This window comes from Octopus bimaculoides, chromosome 7, assembly GCF_001194135.2.
Source record: "Octopus bimaculoides isolate UCB-OBI-ISO-001 chromosome 7, ASM119413v2, whole genome shotgun sequence".
Lineage (NCBI taxonomy): Eukaryota > Metazoa > Mollusca > Cephalopoda > Octopoda > Octopodidae > Octopus > Octopus bimaculoides.
Genome location: NC_068987.1, coordinates 105,234,824 through 105,253,742, shown reverse-complemented (window position 1 = coordinate 105,253,742; position 18,919 = coordinate 105,234,824). Strand labels below are relative to the sequence as shown.

General features: G+C 35.7%; 1 protein-coding gene across 5 annotated transcripts in view; it reads right to left on the bottom strand.

Moving 5' to 3' along the window:
• Positions 1 to 18,919, bottom strand: part of LOC106879084 (beta-1,4-mannosyltransferase egh) — a 59,398-nt gene that overhangs the window by 8,426 nt on the left and 32,053 nt on the right. The window contains exon 2 of one of the 5 annotated variants that reach the window (XM_014928518.2): positions 4,082 to 4,291. The exons of 3 other annotated variants lie outside the window; for them this stretch is intronic. The gene's annotated coding sequence lies outside the window, so the exon portion shown is untranslated. Of the gene's footprint in view, positions 1 to 4,081; positions 4,292 to 14,876; positions 14,899 to 18,919 lie in introns of those variants that run through there. One more of the 5 variants, XM_052969837.1, reaches the window with a different exon arrangement.

Genomic DNA, 18,919 nt, shown 5'->3' with positions numbered 1-18,919 from the left:
AGGAAGAACTGGGTAAAGTGTTCAGCAAGTGTCTAGAAGGTGAGATATAGTAATGGACATGAGAAGAAATATGAGGTAAGTCCACTTGAGGGGAGAGATTAAGTAGATTGCAAAGACTATTGCAGTAATGACAGAAGAGGCAGCAAGGAGAAAGAGTATGTTTGCGAACTAGTGTTTGGAGCATGTTGGCAAATGAATCTTTGCTAAGTTGTTAGTTCTCTTTTGGATGTGGTCACGCAGTGGCACAATATATATAAGCAGTACTCTGAGGGTAGAGCTTTGCAGAAGGATAGCAACTGATCAGAGATGAAATATTTCTGTGCTCAAAAGAGGAATCCTAGTCTTGTGATGTAGTTTTAGCAATGTCATATAAGTGAGAGTTGCCATGAGAAACATCTAAGACAGGGGTGGGGAAACCCCTATCTGCGCGTCCATTTTATTGTGCCCACAGGCTGGTACACTTGTATATACAAAATACAGTATATTTTTCAATTATAAAATTTATACAATATTTGTATGCCTATATGTAACATAGGTCGCATTTCCACTACGACTTAAAACAATTAGACTCAAACAGAAAATTGTTCTGTAATTGCCATTTGGATAGAAATTTTGTTTTCACTATAGAACACATATTGCTAGGTTTGTACCACCCTGTTGAGACCCAATTACACTCTAGCTGAAAGATATAGAATACCTCATGAGTAATATAAACATCCTAAATTCAGTGGCAGCATTAATGAAGATGTTACACATTAATCTAATGACTTAAACTTATTCTTATTAATATATATCAAATTAATTACAAGATTTACACAGATATAAGAGTTAGAACTTGTGATCCACTCACGGACCTTTTTCTTTGGAAATTTTTGCCCACCACAGTAAAAAGTTTCCCTGCCCCTAATCTAAGATCATGAGGTTTAACATCTGTAGAGTTGAATTTAAATGGTATGTTTTTCAGGATTAGAGTAGGTCAGTATTTGTGCTACCATTGAGTCTTTATGCTATTGAAAGAGATGGTTCTCTCAGAGTATCTGTTTGTGTTTGACATGGCATTTAGATTGCATGTGGATGATACCTGAGTATGAAAGGTTGACAGAGGAGTGACGGACAGTAATTCCTATGAGTGTATATTAGAGTTGACAGCTTGTAGGATATAAGAACCTTAGATTACACAAGAGTTTAGAATGTGAGTTGGAGAAGGCTTCATCAGCACATGTCAATGGAGATCTCTGTTAAAAATTAGAGGTGCTTATCTATATATGATTGAAGGCTGTTTATATCAAGTGCAAAACAAGTTTCCACTCAAGTTTCCAAAGGTAAGGGACCACACTTGGTTCTACGTAAGCTGTGCTGATGGTTACTGAGGGTAAGGACAATAATACCCAGTGCTTTGACTCTGTTTTCTGGTAGTTAATCTTAAAAAGAAAAAAAAAATGCAGTCAATGGCTTTTCAAATGTTCTGCTAATGAGAAGGGATAATTCTTCTTTCTTTTCCTTGCTTCGGTCATGAGATTGCAGCCATGCCGGAACACCACCTTGAGCAAGTTTTAGTTGACCAACCAGACCACAGTATTTATTTCTTTTTAAAGCCGAACACTTATTCTATTGGTTCTTTTGCCGAACTGCTAAGTTATAGGGGATGTAAGCAGACTAACACAGTTGTTAAGTGATGGTGGGAGACAAACACACACACAAAGATGGGCTTCTTTCACTTTCTATCTACCAAGTCCACTTGCAAGGCTTTAGTCAGCCCAGGGCTACAGTAAAAAACATTTGCCCTAGTGCTACACAGTAGGACTGAACATGAAGCCATGTGGTTGGGAAGTAAACATTTTATCTCTTTTTATTGTTTACTCTTGGAAATTCTATAGAAACTTAATACAGGGATGAAATACGTAAGCTAACAGGAGTTTTCTGGAGAGATGATATTAAAGACAATGATTTAGATAAATCAAATATAGTGCAAGGCACAACATTAATTGGAGGATGAGGAGAGTAAAGTGGACTTCTGAGAAGCAAGTACACAGGTAACATATTCAGAGGAACACATATCATTTTAATATTAATGTAGAAGGTAGGAATGGAAGGACAATTTGACAGAGAAGAAGATTTGCCAGTCAGATGTCAAGCAGCTTTATATTGGATATAGTCCAAGATATAGTTCCAAATGAATACAGCCATCACCTGTGTGGAGTTAATTATTTTCTATTTCTAAAACAGAAATTAAGTTTTCATGACAACTTTAGTTATTTGATATATGTGTGTGAATGTGTGTATTAGCCATAGAAAATTACTGTTACGCCTGTTTTTGTTGTGTATTGTTCAGTAGCAGTGAGAATGTAGTGTTGTAAATTTGTCTTGTTTGAAGTGTATAATGCCTGCATTATAAAACTGTTGCATGCGGGTGGGTTGACAATTTTTGTTGATATTAAATTGTATAGAAATGTTAGACCATTACTTGCCAGTACCCGCTGACTGGCCCCCATGCCAGTGACACGTAAAGAGCACTATCCGAACGTGATTGATGCCAGGCCCACCTGATTGGCTCCTGTGCCGGTGGCACATAAAAAGCACTCACTACACTCTCGAAGTGGTTGGTATCCAGCTGTAGAAACACTCTCGGAGTGGAAGGGCATCCAGCTATAGAAACATTGCCAGATCAGATTGGAGCCTGGTGCAGCTGCTGGCTCTCCAGACCTCAGTCAAACCATCCAACCCATGCCAGCATGGAAAATGGACGTTAAACAATGATGATGATGAAAGAAAAGTGGGGGAAAAGTAAGCTGCAAAACAAGTTGTAATAATAAATAAAAGTGAGAAAAACTCTCCTCGATATCTGCATTAAAGGAGTCCTATCAGAAAACACGCAATCTAGGTGCTTTTTTTTATTTATATGTTTCAACCTTGAGGCTGTGGCCATGCGAGGGCATCGTAATTATTAGAAATAGGTATGCTGGGGGACCATAATAATTAGAAATAGGCAGTTCACTTTATCAGAAGGTACTATGTCAAATAATTTGTTTCCATCAAATTTGTCAAAGCAAAGGACTTGAACTGTGTTATGCAAAATGGTCTTCAGAACCCATATTAATGATAATGAATATGATCAAAGCGATCAGTTACAGTAGTTTTTATCATTTTTGAATTGCTGAGAAAAGATCAACAAGTAGAAGAGCTGAAAAAAGAAGTCTCTTGGATATGGTCAGATGTTTTGAAGTAAACAAAAGTAAAAAGAACAAGATTGGTGAATATGGTAAGGATAAGGGGGAGTTAGAATGCATTATTTGAGGGAGATATTGTGAACATTAATTGATGAGCTTATTTTGCTGGATTTTGGGGATTAAAGAAGTTGTTACTTTTAACAGCCTTATTTTAGTAAATGGTAAGGAAAGAGGACTAGGAATACAAAATCCAAATGGGAAAATTTTGTCTGAGAACAATGTGAAGTCAGAAGCAAAACAGACATCAACCGTTTCTGTAAAGTCAGGAGAACCATTTTTATCAAGTGATCACAATATGTAGCCGAGATTGGGGAGAACAAAAAGAGGTGAGAGAACTTAGTTCCCCTGACGTTCATCTAGCAAGACTTTCATTGCCAGTCAAATGCTTGCTTGTTGGTAATGTATTTCTTGTACAAACATCTACAACATAGCCTCTCATTGTAACACCACGAACTGTGACATCAAAATATTACATGATATACAATGATATAAAAAGTTCTGCAATGCCAATTAAATTAATTCTAATTACTGTGATAATGTGTAATGTAAGAAACCAATAAGTGTGACAGGATTTCTGTAATGCTACCATTACAAATTCCATGATAATCTTTAATATAGCTTGTAGTCTAAAGAAGTAGAAGATTATAACAAAACTTGACTATCACACAAAATACCTCACTACTAACTGCACAAAACCCAGCACGAGAAAGTAAAACAGGAAGATAATTTGTTTACATAATCTGTTATTGGAAATGGGTTTAAAAGTCTGCATTTGTGCTGAAGCAGTTTAAAACCTTCAGATCATGAGAAACTAATAAAGATTCAATAAAGAGAATCTATACCAGATTACTCACAGATGGAACTTTCATTATGTAAACTTTTGTTCCCCACCAGAACTGATTCTTTGCTGAACTGATTCTTGAATTCAGGTTTGCAGATGTTAGCAAATTCTTTGTAAACTGGGAGGTAATCCAAGCCATAATCAACCACTTCTTTGGTGCTGTAAACAACTTTGGTTTCACCAGCAGCCTGAAGAAAACATGTGAGTCACCAGGCCCCACAACCTGGAGTAGATAATACATCATAGATTAGCACCCCTTCAACAGGTTAGATATAGTACAAAAGAAGATCTTACTGCAAACTTCACCTAAGGTGCAATTATATACAAAACTAGACTTTATCATTAGTAAATTTTATCATTAGTAAATTTTTTTAAAAGCCTTAAACTAGTTAAAATACCATTCCATCATAAACATTAAATTAGAGGACTACGATGCCAGTACTGCTTGCTTAGACAGTTCTACTGAAGTCATTTCTTGTAGACAGTTTATCTTAAATGTTTTTGCTCTAATTCAGTATAATTTATCTACAATAAGAAAAGTGAAATTTTATCTGTCTGCCTGAGACCACTGTATCTCAGCGTACATTTGCTCTACATAGAGAGTATACCGTTTTGGAATCAGTATGATCCTGAGATTGAAAATCTGCCCTTTATTTGGTTCTTGAACATCCAACATTGGGATTAGATTTAAAAGCATTTGGGTTGCTATTTCTAGCAGGCTGTTGGTTAATTTGTCAGATGATATCAGAGATCAAAGGAGAGATAAATGACATTTGCTTCTTTAATTTTACGCAAGATAAGAGCCTTGGGACAAATTAGCCAACAGCTGGAATTCAACTTGGGCCTGGAACAATAGAATGATTGCGTTACAGAATAAATTCTCATCCCTCTTTAACCTCTGATCAAACACCACAGGAGCATATAGTCATTATACATGTACTAGTCATGCTATTTAGCTCTCTTTAGTTTTGGGCTACAGGTCCAATTAGCCCTCCACAAGAACTAGCTTGAAAGTCCACACAGAGTGCAGCTTTTAAGCTAATACTAGATAAAACTAAAGTAAGAATGCATTTTTTATGTTGCACCTTCAATATAATAAGAAATGAGTAAAACATAAAAGCATATATTTCTACATACACTTAGAGACAAAAATACTTTGCTAATGAATGATTAACTCCATAATGTAGGTATTATGAGTTTTAAATAATACACGTAAAATTTATAATTTGCAAAGAACTGGTCATCATACTTTTGATATCCTAACTTGATCTACATTTATAACAAAATCCTCAAGCAATTACATAGTAATGCATATACAAAGAAGAAATATTTCATTGAATGGATATGTGAATTGTTAATGAGTTTTAAAATATATTTTCTGCCATTCATTTTCCCAGCTGAGCTTTACTGCTTCTTTCTATCAACCCTTTAGCATTTAAATTAGCCATATCTGGCCCAAATAATCTACACAGTTTATGTCCACACTGTCAAGATCTGGTATCTCACACCTACCTATAATGTCATTCTAAAACTAAGCAATCACATCACTGAAATCTTGAAACTACGAGATAATGAATGATTAAAACTCAAAACAATGTGGATAAATATGTATTATATTTGATAAAATAATCTGAATGCTAAAAGGGTTAATGAAAATACACTCTTATTTTCCATCTCCAATCACCAATAATGAGATTGGGTTTAAACTTTTATTCAACCAACATAACTGCTCTGTAGTAGTCATCAACTTTTTATGGAACCGTCAGAGGAGGAAAGCCAATGCCCTTGATCTTTTTTAGGGTCTCTGAGATGAGTGACAGGAAGGGGAGAAAGAAACCACAGTAAACAAGGTTGTTACAGTAGAAAGCAGTGCATTAAGGATACCAAATTATTCTGACTGGAGAACTGATTTGAAAACTTGCAGCAGAGCAAATTCTGCTAAAAGCATCCAAATGATGGATTCGTTAAAAATATACATAAACTGTTATAATTGCTCAAAGTTTATCACTGTTTTCCATTCATCATTCATAACCTGTGTGTGGCCAAAGGTTTGAATTTTTTTTTTTTTTTTTTTTTTTTTAGAATGTATCAATATTCTTGTAATATGTACATATTTAAGCATTATAATGTTTTAAATAAAACTCTTCAAGTGTTATTTTCCAGTTCAAAGTAAGGTTTTCATCAACCTCTGAGACTTATAGACTTTCTCTGTATTTTCTCTCGACTCCATATTACAGCACGCTTACTCATCTATGTCCATTCACTCACGATGTACAAATATCTATTTCTTTCTTGCTCACAGGGGGCTAAACAAGGACAGACAAAAGGATTAAGTTAATTATATCAACCCCAGTGTGCAACTGGTACTTATTTAGTTGACTCTGAAAGGATGAAAGGCAAAGGCGGAATTTGGACTCAGAACGTAATATTGACAAAGTTTAGTTGTATTGTATTTCGTATGTGTATTTGGTGTGCAAGATTCTTGATGTGAATACGTGTGTTGAAAGAAATACTATTAAACCTTGAGAGAGGCATTATGCCGGTAATAAACACATGCACTGGTATTGTATTGATTGCTTCATTTATTTCTTTTAATATGTAATATTGTTCAATGTTCATCAATGCTCCTAATTTCCTCATCCATAACTTGTATATGGTCAATGGTATAGTTTTTTATCTTTTAGGATTTATTAATATTTTCTTAATATGCACGTTTCAGTGTTGTACTGTTTTTAACCTTTGGCGTCCAGATTATTCTGGTAAATGTCATGCTCATTTATTCACACTGTTTTGAAATAATAATGCATAATCTCAAGACTTCAAGATTTCAATGATGTGATTGCTTATTCTAGAATGACATTGTAGGGTAGGTGTGAGAGGCCAGAGCAGTCCAGTTTTAATGTAAAATAGGTATTACATTTGAACTGGATATGGCTGATTTAAATACTAAAGGGTTCAGTAAACAGTCCAAGTATTATTTTAAAGTTATAAATAATGTTTTCATTAATCTCTAAGAGATTTAGAGACTTCTGTATTTTTGAACTCCTTTTTCACCCCTTCCTCCATCCCCTTAATGTTAGATGTGCATATTACCCCATCAGTTTCTTAGTAATTTCACACCCACTCACCTCATTTACATAGGTAGTTGGTCTTGAATGCCTGAGGATCTGGGGAAATAGAGGTCCTCTTGAGTGATAACAATGGTTTCAAATTTTGGCACAAGGCCAGCAATTTCAGGGGAGGTGGATAAGTCAATTACATCGATCCCAGTGCTTAACTGGTACCTATTTTATTGACCCTGAAAAAATGAAAGGTAGAAGTGACCTTGGCTGAATTTGAACTCAGACCATAAAGACAGACAAAATGCCACTACGTATTTTGACTAGCATGTTAACTAGTCTGCCAGTTTGCCACCTTGGGTGGTAATATCAATAGTTGTATATCTGATTAAGAGCAAGAGTGTCTGGCTGCAAGCAGACATTCCTACAAATCTTTTTTTCAGATGCTCAAACTGTCCCCCAGTTTCTTAGTAACACTTTCTATAAAGTTCACAGCCCTAAAGTATCCATAATCAACATAGTTACAATGAACAGCAGGTCCTGTGAGATTGGTAAAATGCTAAAATAGTGATGTGTAGACATGTGTTGTGTGCAAGAGATAAGATGAGCCTCAGCAAGACTTTTCCCAAGCAAGGAACATTGGTGTAAATTCTGGGAAGGCAAAAGTGATATTGTGGTGTGTGTGTGTGGACATACTTTTAGCAGTGAAATAGACAGGTAAAATGATCAAGGTAGTAAGAGTGTGCAATAAGATAATTAAGCTTAGACTAATCATGGAAAATGCAACTGTTGACTGGCTCCTGTACCAGTGGCATGTAAAAAAAAGCACCATTTGAGTGTGGTCGCTGCCAGTACTGCCTGACTGGCCCTTGTGCCGGTGGCACGTAAAAGCACCCACTACACTCTCGGAGTGGTTGGCATTAGGGAGGGCATCCAGCTGTAGAAACTTTGCAAGATCAGATTGGTGCAGCCTTCAGGCTCGCCAACCCTCAGTCAAACCATCCAACCCATGCTATCATGGAAAGCGGACGTTAAATGATGATGATGATGATGCTCCTCAATCAAGGCTGCCAGACAAACAAAAGGACCCTCCATACAATAACCTTTTGCAGATTACCTCAAAGACGAACGACAGTAATCTTAAATTTATGGCAGGTGACTTCAGTGGGCATGTCAGATAGCATCCTGGTAGATTCCATGGTGTGCATGGAGGCTATGGGTTTAGCACTAGAAATGAGGATGGAAAAAGGCTCTTGGAGTACTGTGATACAAATGACCTAACGATCTGCAACACTAATTTTTGGAAAGCAAACAAGATTGTTGACATTCTGATCAGGAATCAGGATTGACAGTTGACTGTAAATGCGAAGTTCTTCCCTGATGAAGAATGTACTATCCAATATAGGTTGGTAGTTAAGGTCTTCACACTTATTTTTAAAAGGACTCAGAAGTACAATCCAATCAAGAATAGAAAAACGTGGAAGCTTAAAAATCCATAGAAACAGAGATTTAGAAAACACACATCAAATCCATGGAGCCATGGAGAAATAGATGTAAAATGATGAGGATGATATTGACCAAGTGACTGGAACAGTAGAATGCCTCAATTTTAATCTAGTTTGGAGCTTCTATGTTCTTATATCAGATCCTTTTTTTTTTCCACATCAATAAAATAAGTCAACTGTTTTCAGTTGCAACTAGACAGATTGATCTTGTACTAAATCGCCAGAAATCAATATTATCTCCCAAGATTAAGTTATTATCTCCATATTTATGATCTTTCATTTAAGGCAAAAAGAAAAAAAAGAAAATCAGTTAATCACTAATCTTCAATCACCAACATAAAATTTCTATGAGTAGAAACTAATTCTGGTTGATAAAATTCTGTCACCAGTTAGAAAATGTATGCTGAACTAGTTTCCGGAAACAAGTTCATACAAGCCATTTTTTCTGAGCCATTCTCTATATTTTGAAGTCTTCACAAGGTGAATAAAGTATAATGGTCTCGGACAAAAAAATTTAACTTTTTTCTTTTGCTATACATTTACACAAATACAAAGTATATCATCACTAATTTTCAGCTTCACCATTTATCCTACTAGTTCCATTCTAATAAATTCTCTTCTCAAATTAATTACTGATTACTTGACAATGGTGCTGACATGACATTTATTGGAACACACCTTTTGTATTGGCTAGGGTTGCTTATGTAATTAAACCTGTTCGGTATCCAGCCATAATCCTTTAATCCATTAACAACAGAAAACAGACTCTTTATTGTCCTAATGATTAACTCACCATTATCATTTCTTTCAATGTTATTTATTTGATCAAAGGAGTCTGCATGATCAGCTCAGCTATATTCTTATGATATCAATTGTATACACAACAGGAAATATTGGAGCAATATCTCTGTCAAGTCGTTGACCACATGAATGACTAGTTTAAATGATGACTTTGCAACTGTCAATTAGTATTAGTGAATAGCCAATAACTTTTACCCTTTTGATACTGATAAAGATAAGTCAACAACAGAACCTCTAAACAGCCTGTCCTGCTAGAAATAGTAGCTTTCAGAACACATCAGCTTTAAAAAATAGTCATAGTTGGAAAGTCTTTGATTAAAATGCTGAGCTCAGAGTTGATTTAGAATTAATAACAGCCAGAGAGAAAATAGAGAAAAAAAATGTAAAATTTTACTGTATCTTTGGCGATTCATTATGCCTCCCAAGATACAGTAACAACAAACACATGCACTGGTTCTCTTTTACTTCTTTTATTATTAACATTTAACCAATTAGCTAATCAACTGTTTGATTAATCATTCAATCAATCAACTAGGTTTGTCAAAGTTCTTTTGTTGCCATTCGCAACCTAGCTGTCCAGTTGAATAATCAAACAATAGACTAGTTAACAGGTTAAATGACAACAAATAAATGAATAAAAGTAAAAGAAGTGAAATGAAGTCAGTTCATAAATTTATTGACCTAGGCAATCTAATTAACAATGATAATGAGTATTATGAAAGTATAAATACTAGAATGAGATGGGAGTATTGCCTCCATTGGAAACAAAAGGATTATCTCAGTGCACATAACATTGTATTTTATGGGACTGAAACATAAGCACTGAATGTGGAGAATGTGTAAAGGTAATAAAAAAAATGAGGTGAGCCTGCTCTGCTGGATGTGTAATGGTAATGACCATGAATAATGGAGTACAAATAAGCTGGGAGTTAAAACTAGATATAAGAGGAATCAGATGTAGTGTGTAAGAGAGAAAACTGCACTGCTGCAAACATGTAATGCAGATGGATGACGAGAGAGGGGAGTTGGATGTTCTGATGTACAGAATGACTGAGGAAGCCATGAAGAGAAGTTGTGAAGCATTGTCTCAAGAGACTGAACTGAAAGGAGACGGCAAGGGAGTGTAACATGGTGAAATGCTGTGCTGGAAAAGTCCCATCCATCTTATCTAAGCATATGAAACAGATGATGATGATGACTGAATTTAGGTGAATTTAATTTTATTTGAGATGTTTTGAAACTCATTTTTTGATGTAAAGCTAACGGCACAAAAGAAAAACATGAAAATTAATTCAAGGTTTCCTCTTTAAATCACATGTCTCCTCCACTCAAGTCAAATAGAATTAAGATACCATTTACTAGAAACTAAATTAATACATTAGATATAGCCCAGATATTTATATTTCTAAGTAGTATGATTGCAATATATAAGCAACAGAAATGAGGTTCCTCCAAAGGACCTCTGGAGTAACATTGACAGGATGTACAGTTTGAAGACCAGTGAGTCTCTCCAGGCTGAGCCATCACTTCTCGGCATTGAGAGGTCACAGCTTCAGTACTACAGACATGTGAACATTATGTCACAGGAAAGAATCACAAGACATATTCTTCAAGCTGAACCAACCAACAGAAGACCTAGGGGTAGACCAAGAATGAGATGGCTGAACAATGACCATAACTTCAGTTGGTCATGCCTGGAGATCCAGTCAGAAAATTTGATGACAATTGCTTCCGATAGGACCCTATGGAATAAGTACCTGAGGACTGTACCCCAACAACCTTTCTAGGAACAGCAGAGGGAGAAGATGGCTGGTTGGCTGTACTGAGAATTCATAAATAAAGTGCAACTTTTTGTTAATGCATCAATGCTCACATATTTGTAGCTATAAATACAAAAAAAAAAAAAAAAAACACTAACAGAAAAATCAATGTTGTTTTATTGATATCAGTAACAAGTAAGTGAGTACAAGTGAATTACCAATTTTTTTTATTTACATCCATCTTCAACATTCAGTCATTATTTCTAATGAAAAGAGCAGAGTAAACATAACGATGAGATACTAAACAACATCTCATAAATTTGAAATGGTATTGTCTACTAAGCTATTTGCACTTTACATAATGACATAGTGATTTCTTTTGCGAAACAAAGATCATTTTAGTAAAGTACAAATAGCCTTACAAGGGTGAAAGGCAAAGTCAGCTTTGATAGAATATCAATCAATTACAGCAATAAACTAAACTCTGTAAAGCAGCCTACCAGGTTTACAACCATTTCTGATGAACTAGACAGCTATTTAACCCAAAACTCTAAGAAAACAATATCCTTCAACATTTAAATAAACTGCAACTGTTTGTATCAGTAATATATTCTTTTCTACTCCAGGCACAAAGCCTGAAATTTTGGGGGAGGCAGTCGATTAGATTGACCTCAGTATGCAACTGGTACTTTATTTATTGACCCTGAAAAGATGAAACGCAAAGTCGACCTCGGTGGAATTTGAACTCAGAACATGAAGACAGACAAAAGGCCGCTAAGAATTTTGCCTGGCATGCTAATGACTCTGCCAGCTTGCTGCCTTTGTACCAGTAATATCAGAGGAGAGTATTTAAGCAACCTTGATACTGAAATGAAGTACAGGCATGGCTGGCTGAGTGGTTAAGAAGCTTGCTTTGTAACCACATGGTTTTGGTTCCACTCCAACTACGAGGCACTTTGGGCAAGTGTCTTCTACTATAGCTCCAGACTGACCATTACCTTGTGAGTGAACTTAGAAGATGGAAACTATATGGAAGGCCATCGTGTGTGTGTTTGATCTTTGCATGCGGTGTCTTTGTGTCTGCGTTTGTTACCCCACACCACTTCACAACTGTTGTTGGTTTGTGTACGGCCTGTAACTCAGTGCTTTGGCATAAAAAAAAACAGAATAAGTACCAGATTTTAAAAGGTAAGTATCGGGATTGATTTGTTTGACCAAAACCTTTCAATGTAGTGCCCCAGCATGGCCGAAGACAAATGAGTGAAACAAGTAAAAGATAAAAGAATTATATAGTGCTGAGTCTCCTTGAAAAGTCATCATCATTATTACTTAATGATCACTCTCCATATTGACATGGATTGCATATGTTGTCATGATCTGATTCATTTCATATTAGGAATGGTTGCTCCTAAAGGCTTGATGCTCATACATATTTGCTTTGATTTCTGCAGCTGGATGCTTTACAAAGTGTGCTGGGTGTATTCTCTTAAGGAACCAACACTACAGAGGTTGAATAGACCAGGGTGAGATAGGATTAAAGTAACCTCAAATTCGTACACTTTCTCTGCAAAAGGAGTGCTGTGGGTCCCATCATAGTGCTATCACAGCAAGTGAGAGTACACAGAAAAAGCAGAGAATATTCTGTAACTTAAGACATGTAGACGAGGGTGTCAGTGGGAGATAGATTAAAGCATTTTCTAATTTAATACACTTTTAAATTTTTGATTAGCTTCATGGATTTCAGAATTAACTGTCTCATGTTTCTCTTTAAATAAACTATCATCCTCATTTAATGTCCAGACCAGCTGTCATTCCTGTCACCAACCATTACCTGTCTCCAAGCAAGGTAATATTTCCCAATGGCCAGACATTTTTCACAGAAGACTAGAAATGAACAACATGCTCACTTATAATCATCACGGGATGTCAAGACAAGGGTACACATACATACACGCCTATATATATGATGAACTTTCCATCTTCTAAATCCATTCACAAGGATTTGGTCAGTCCAGAGCTTTAGTAGAAGACACTCACCCAAGGTGCCACACAGTGGGACAGAATCTAAGACCAAATGATTGGTAAGTAAGCTTCTTAATCATATGGCTATGTTTACACCTATGTAATTATAAATGCAACACGTTAAACACAAATGAAGGATATTGTTAGACACAATAAAAAATACTGCAGTGTAAATTTTCTAGGCATATGGCGGAGTGGTTAAGCGTGCGGGCTACTAGCCCCAAGATTCCGAGTTCGATTCCAGGCAGTGACCTGAATAATAATAATATCGAAAAATACCTTAGGAATGAGAACCTAGGTTCGAAATTTCCCCAAGACACCTGATGAAAGCTGGAGGGTATATCAACCGAAACGTTGTGTTAACAACAAACAAGATGAGGACAGATATCTGTCAAATGTAAATAATGTAAAAAAAAATAAATAAAACAAATCTTTTTTCTTTATTTGAATTTTAAAAATGCTTGCAGATTCTGAATCTCTGATGTTCAAAACATATAAACCAGAAGACAATTTTTTAAAAAGTACAATTTAAAAAGTCATAGGTGGAGATAAAGAAAATTTATGTTTAAAAGAACAAGAACCTCCAAATCATAACATACTATGCTGTGTACAGTTCACCATTTGGAAAAACACTATAAGCTATTCAGGATTTGTAAAGACTATCAATAGATTCACATCATAGCAAACACAGTATTGAGATTTTTTAAAAATAAGATTGGTCAAAAGAAAGAGACTGTGTCTATGGTTTTCTAAGCATACTATCAAATTTTATTTTGAACTATTTTACACTAAAGCAGAATCTATTCAATTATCAAATTAATTGAGAAATTTCTTATTAATAATTTTTCATTAATGTTAGTGTGTCACACTGGAAAATTAAAAAGAACATAATTTACTTCTTAAAACAAAAATACATGACTGAATGAAATGAGAGAGAGAGAGAGAAAGAGATGCTCACCCACCCACCATTATCTTCAGCTAGAAGCTGTTGTGTATGTATTTTTTAATTTAAAAATAGCAGCTGCTATGTTTAAATGTTTTTCTAGTAAGATTCAAATAAAGATTTTATAGAAGCTGGTAACCATTTTAAATTTCTGCATTTTCTTTTAAAGAATAAAGTTTACATTATTTCTGCTTCACTTATAAAATGTAAAAAGTATGTTCTATTATTTCATACCCTTTGTAGCTTTATATTTTAAAATGATATCATCACCATCACAATCATCTTTTACTGTCCACTTTTCTATGCTTGCAGAGTCAGAGGTTCTTGAGGCAGATTTTGTATGACTGGATACCCCTCCAGTTGCCAAACCTCATCTGCTTCCAAGCAAGGTAATGTTTCTTATGACTACACATGTCACAAATATCACATGTAGCCAAGGAGACAGTAACACACACACGACTGGCTTCTTTCAATTTCCCTCTGCCAAATTCACTCACAAAGCTTTGATCCGTCTGGGGTTATATAAGACACTTGTCCAAGATATCAGATCAATTTCGGAAAACAATGAATAAAATAGCAAATCATAAATCATGTTTTGATATTAAAAATAGAATAAAAAATATAAATCAAATATTCCAAACAAATAATGTAGATAATATAATCACAAATGAATCTTTGAAATCCAACCTATCGAAGCAAAATTAAAATGAATTGTTACCTAAAACAGCCTGGATTAAGCATCATCGTTTCTAACAAGCAGTAAAGACACTCTTTTAAAGGTAATGTGCTGTAATATGCTTTGACACATACTTTTCAAAACAACCAGCAACATTTAAAACTGACCTTTCAATTCTGTTGATAAGAGAATGTATAACACTGTTGAATTGTAAATACCATTATTATTATTATTATTATGCTTGATTATTCCAAAATACACTAAACTTTTATAACCACCTCATTAAGAACAGGAGTTATAGAAAAAGACCAAAACCAGATAGGACATGAACACGTTTATTTTTATCAAAAGTAGGGCATGGAATTTAAGCTAAATTTTAAGAGAAATATAAGTATATATAGAAATTAAATACTCTCTCAATTATATATATATATATATATATATATATATATATATATATATATCATCATCGTTTAACACCTGTCTTCCATGAATGCATAGGTAGAACAGTTGACAAGAGCCGACCAGGTAGATGACTACCCCAAGCTACTGTGTGTGTTTTGGCAGGGTTTTTGTGGCTGGATGCCCTTCCAAACACCAACCATTCTGTGGAGTAGACTCAATGCTTTTTACATGGAACGAGCACAGACAAGGCGCTATATCTTTTAAATTTGTTTACAGGAAACGTTTTGAATATGCAAATAAAACTCCTATTCCATTATGCCAGCCAAAGTCTAATGATGCTGACTGGTGAACCAGTTTTCTTGGGTTGCATCTTGACATATGATTTGTGGAAACATGTACAGCAATTCAGTAAATGTTTATAAATTCCATCCAAGGATTATTGTCATTATACACACACACACACACAAATATCAATCATCATTATTTAATGTCTGTATTCCATGGGTTGGGCAGTTTGACAGAAGCCAGTTAGCCAGAGGGCTGCATTGAGCTTGAATGTCAACTTTGGCAAGGTTTTTATAGCTGCGCTGCTTCCTAGTACCAACCACCTTATGTACCAGGTGCTTTTCTAATGGTACCAGCACTAGTGAAGCCACCAAGTTAACTCAAACGACAAGACTCCTTGGGGATGCAGAATAGATGGAAGTGGCTTTGCATCAAGTGTGGAGAGGCTATAAAGCATGATAGTGGGCAGGAACAGATATCATGCTTCAAAGAGACATCTCAACAACTGAGTATAAAATAAGATGATATTACAATAAAAAAATAAATCAAAGAGACTATTTAGAGGGAAATGGTGGTACAAAGACTGTCAAAGTTAACATGATTTTTTATCTAAGCTTGTGAAATAGACTTCGTTGTCCGGGGGGGGGGGACATACTATATATATATATATATATATCAGTCTACAAAGCAATAAAAACGATGAGCAAAACCTGAAGAGTTCAAGTTTTTACTAAAACACACTCACTGGTTCTATCACATGGCCTTATTAAATCATATGACCTCAAAATTAAATCTAAACTGCTTATTGTAATATCATTGTCTCTACTCAGCCACATAAAGAACAGTACCCCTATGTTTGTGTCCGCATACGTTTTGGTATTTCGATGAATTCCCTTTTGAGAACCATTAGGTCTTAGTAGACACAACATATGGTCTATTTCTAGCACATTAAATGTCCACTTTAGTGGTCATCGTTATATATGAAAATATACTTTAATCCCCTAAGATCTCAGATATTTTTTCTGAATCTCTCTGATTCTTTAAATGTGCTAGCTTCCTGGTAATAAATCGATATTAATTAATATCTGATTTTTTACCCTATGTTTTAATTATATATATATATATATATATATATATATATATATATATGGGAGAATATACAAAAAATAACAACAGACGAGGACAGGTGGTGTAAATAACAAAAGTATATATTAGTATGACGCTCGGGAATACGGAAAGTCTTTGACGTTTCGAGCTACGCTCTTCAACAGAAAGAATACGGAGACAAGGAGAAAAACACGGAGAAAAAAAATTGAATAGTGTTCAGTCAACGGTCAATCATATATATCCTCATCTCTATCCATCTTCTACTCTCCTCTCATACTCCTGTGAATTTACTGGTCCACTCTTATCATTTCTCTTCTATTCACATTCCTGTAACTTGAGGGTGTGGCCTGTCATAACTTCATCACCAACTGGAGTGACCTTTCTCCTCTACAGCAAGATATCTGCTCCTGTCTTTCTGTCATACTTTAACCTTTCATCACCTGGCATAAAGCTGCATCCCAGCATACTCCATCTCTCAGTTGAGGAGTCTTGTCTTGAGTGAGTTACTTGGTGACCTTACTAGTATTGGTACCATATAGAAAAGTACCCAGTTCACTCCTGTAAAGTGGTTGACGTTAGGAAAGGCATCCAGCTTTTGAAACCATGCCAAAGCAGACACTGGAGCTTGATGCAGTCCTCTTGCTCACCAGCTCCTATCAAACTGTCCAATCCATACCAGCATGGCAAACACATTAAATGATGATGATAATATAATGTGTATATCTGCATGAATTGACCAGTGCACTTTAATGTTGTTTCAGTTCACCTATGCTACAACATATATGTAACTTAGTATTTCATATTAAAAATAAAAGCATACTAGTCTCATTTATGTCCAACCGACTCATCTGCATTTAATGTTCATATCTATCATGTAGCATCACACATATATTTCATACAAATCATGGAGAGAGAACCCCTTTGTTGCTACCATAAGTAACAATTCAATAAACTCCTTGCTAGACATTTTTCCTTGTAGTTGCTTTATACCAGCTACAATTATCACTAGCACTAAATAGCTCATCTAGTTACAGAAACAACACCAGTAGTAAATAGGTCATCTAAGTACAGAAAGTATTAAATACATGGGGGTCGGTGCCAGTGCCACCTGACTGACACTCGTACCTGTGACACGTAAAAAGCACCTACTACACTCTCGGAGTGGTTGACGTTAAGAAGGGCATCCAGCTGTAGAAGCATTGCCAGATCAGATTAGAACATGGTGCAGCCTCCTGGCTTGCCAGTCCTCAGTCAAACCATCCAACCCATGCCAGCATGGAAAGTGGATGTTAAACGATGATGAATGATGACAGGTTTGTAAATTTCGTTTAAGTGCTCTAATGCCAGCTATTCTTGTATATGTATCATCATCATAATCGCTTAACGTCCGTTTTCCATGCTGGCATGGGTTGGATGGTTTGACTGAGGTCTGGAGAGCCAGCAGCTGCACCAGGCTCCAATTTGATTTAGTAATGTTTCTACAGCTGGATGCCCTTCCTAACGCCAACCACTCCGAGAGTGTAGTGGGTGGTTTTTACATGCCATCAGCACAGGAACCAGTCAGTCAGGCCTAGCATTGATCACGTTCAGATAGTGCTTTTTATGTCTCACTGGCATGGGGGCCAGTCAGGGGGTACTGGCATCACCATGTTCGGATGGTGCTTTTTACGTGCCACCAGCACGGGAGCCAGTCAGGAGTCACTGGCCACTGCTATGATATTGATTTTATTTGACTTATCAGGTCTTCTCAGCATATCATATCGCCCGATACATGAAGATACATGAAAGCCTCCAATGAGTGGTGAGACACTGTATTGGAAGAGAAATGTCCAATCCAGGTCATGATGGAGTTTCATCCTCCTCCTCATCTTTCAACATCATTTTCAATGCTGGCATGAGTTGGACAGTTTGATAGGATCTGACAGGTCAGAGGACTGCATTGTGCTCCAATGTCTTTGACATGGTTTCTACAGCTGGATATCGTTCCTAATGCCAACCACTTTATGCAGAAACAAAATCAAGATACAACTGACAAAAACAGAATCTATTAACCTTGAATTTACAATTACTCTTCACTCTGAGAATATATGTACTATTCACTAAGACAATGTATGCATTCAAAATATACCAACCAAAACAATATAAGTGAACTATACCAAAACTATGAGGTTAATAGTCCAATTAGTTTATGAAAAACAAAAATCTACAAATATGCCAACTGAAATAGAAATTAAGTTCAGCTTGTTTAATTCCTTCTATTGCACTTAATAGAAATATATATATATATA